Below are 3,327 nucleotides of genomic sequence, written 5' to 3'. Positions count from 1 at the left end.
GCAGCACTGTTTAATGTCTGCATCATGGGCATTAATCAAGTCTTGTGTTTATGGTAATTTTTTCAACAGCTGTCATGGTTTGCTTATTGACGATGGGTATGTCATGATCTCATAACTCATGCAATGATTTCACAGAACTCTACATTACAGAAATAGGCCTTATATGCCTGCAATTTTGAGAATTCAATCTTTCTGTGTAATACATAAGTAAATAGTCCCTCAAAATCGTCACTACTGAGTGCCACAGCCTCTCTGTGATGGCATTTTATCTGTGCATTCATGTTGGCAGTCAATATAGTTCCTTTCAAAATATTCCTCCTTGTGTTATTTTCAGAATTATTCAACTATTACAACATTTTTTGGCCCTGTCCCAACTTTTTTGAGATTTGTTGCATGGGTCGAATTTTAAATGACCACATATTTCCCTCAAAACAATGCTTTTGCCTCATTTTAACTGTTCCTATGTTGACCTTGTGCCATTGTGCATCTTATGCATGGATTGAATGTTTTGAAAATGCCAGCATTTTGATTTTATTCACAAAATACAAAGTGTCCCAACTTTTTTGGAATCCGCTTTGTAATTATCCAGATAATATAATGTAATTGTCCAGATATAATTTAATTATATTTTAAATGGGACTGACAACAATTTCAAATGTTGAAATGGCAATAGTTCTGTGTCAGAACCTTCTAGCATAAACGCTTGATGGGTCCTCTATGCAACTATGCAGAGTAAAGATTCTGGAACCATTAGCCAAAGCGTTCTAGAATACCCCCCCCCCCCCCCCCACGACCCCCGAAATAGAATCCATCTTGTCTCAACCATAAACCTTTCTGTATGATAATGTAAACACTCCCCCCCACACACACACACACACACACACACACACACACACACACACACACACACACACACACACACACACACACACACACACACACACACACACACGCACACACACACACATACGCACAGTCACCAAACAGTCTACCTCTTGAGTTTGTCATAGAGAGGCTCTGACTATACATGGTGTTTGTTGCGCTTGTGCATTGCAATAGGAGGTTCAAGACAAAAGACATGCGTAGACTGGCTGATGGCTAAAGGGAATTACGGAAAGGATCTTTGTGTTTAAAGTAACACTGAGTAGGTTTAATGGCAATTCAGGTTGGAAGTGGAATGGTGTCCCATTCAAATGTAGAAAGATTACCCGTTTCTCCAAACTTATTTTGTACTTTAGCCTTGGTTACATGTGCATATTTTTTAAAATGGATAATCCCATTTACATGACATAAAATAACCATCACCATTGTGACAGGTGTAGATTTTGAAACATCTGTTTTAGAGAGCTAAAATTGTGTTCATTTGTGAAAAAAGGCCCAAATGAATAAAAACGTTATATATCCATACAAGTGTAGACAGGGTCTTAGCCCATAGTCCCTGACTTTATAAACACATCATAACGTTGTGCTAAGCCTTAGTCTGAATACATGCTCTGGAAGTGAAAATGATACAAGTGACGTGAAACTAACAGTGTGTTGGTATTTGCGCGTGCATGTGTTTGTGTTTGTGTGTGTGCGTGCGTGTGCGTGTGCGTGTGCGTGTGCGTGCGCGTGCATGTGCGTGTGCTTGTGTGCGTGCGCGCGCACGTGTGTGTGTGTGTGTGTGTGTGTGTGTGTGTGTGTGTGTGTGTGTGTGTGTGAGAGAGTGCAGGGTATCCCATGCTTTGCATTTTAGCAAAGCCCTGAGGAGGTGCCAACTGTCTGGACAGAGAGGGGTGTCACACTCACAACACACACACACACACACACACACACACACACACACACACACACACACACACACACACACACACACACACACACACACACACACACACACACACACACACACACACACACACACACACACACACATCCAAGTCATGGACCATGGACAGCTGAAGAGGTTATATAGTGAAAGAAAGAAAGAAAGACATGGAGGAAAGAGATACAGTACAAGACAAAGGAAGATGAACGTGGTAGATAACGATAAATAAAGACAGGGTAAAATATAGGCCAAGACATATAGAGGAAGACAGATAGATGGTGCATAACAAGAGAGATATATATATGAAGGAGAGATGCTGAATAGACAGGCCCGGATTAACGCACAGGCTAGATGTAGTCTAATGGTCCTGATTGGCCAACAGTGAAAAATTGCAGAATTGTGACAAGAGGCCATATGGAAAAAAAACCCTCTGTGGTGTTGAGTGCCATTTTGAATCTATTTAATGCTCCTCTCCACAATTGGTAGATATGTCATCCTAGCTCGTAATTATGACTCCGGGGGGGACCCCACAGCAACCTGTGACCTAGGGGCCCCGGGCCATCTTCATCCGACCTTGTGAATAGATACAGGGATATTAGAGAACAGAGACTAAAATGAAGTGGGAAGGGAGTGAGAGAACCAGACAATTTGGTTACACTTTACTTGACGCCGGCATCATACACATAACAACATTGCAGTGCCATAACAGTGTCAAAACAGTGTCATACCACTGTCATGGATGAGTCGTAAACATAACGTCAATGTCATAAATGTTGTAAGGTCATGAAAAGTTGACATTGTTAGGCCTGTCTATTCCATAACCGAATGTCACTTAATGATAACAGTCATAAAATGTTTATGACATTGACATAATGTTTATGACAAGTCTATGACTGTGTTATGACACTATTATGACACTGTCATGTCATACCTATGATGCCGTAAAGTGTTATCGACAATATTTGGGGGGTGTAGTGAGAGATTTTGAGGGAGAGGTAGAGTCTTGGTGGAGGAAGGGGGCAGAGAGAAAGCTATGGACAGTTAGGGTCATTGCTGAAAATTGTGGACTCAAAAGTCAGTTTTAACAGAGCCCTCTCTTGGATTATGGGAGGTGAATACAATCAGACTTTGGCGGGTAGGAGAGAGGGGAAGATTTGGGAGTGGTAGGGTTTGATGAGTGGCAGAGAGGAAGAATTTGGTAGCAGAGAGGGGAAGAGCAATCTTTACGAGAGAGAGAGAGAGAGAGAGAGAGAGAGAGAAAGACAGAGACAGAGAGAGCGAGAGCGAGAGCGGGAGCGAGAGAGAGTTTGACTGGGACTAGAGAGAGCTGGGGGTGGGGGGTGGGGGGTGGGGGTGATGTTGAGCGTTTGAGAAGAGGTGACGAGAGTGGTAGGCAGACAAGTCGGGATGGGGATGTGGTTGGCTTTGGGAATGGGGCTGGGTTTGGGTTTGGCTGGGCAGGGGGTGGAAACAGGACACCACTACAAATACAAGCAACGCTGTACAGCCCCTCTCTCACA

The sequence above is a fragment of the Engraulis encrasicolus genome, chromosome 12 (genome assembly GCF_034702125.1).
Source record: "Engraulis encrasicolus isolate BLACKSEA-1 chromosome 12, IST_EnEncr_1.0, whole genome shotgun sequence".
NCBI lineage: Eukaryota > Metazoa > Chordata > Actinopteri > Clupeiformes > Engraulidae > Engraulis > Engraulis encrasicolus.
This window is presented reverse-complemented; position numbering follows the sequence as displayed.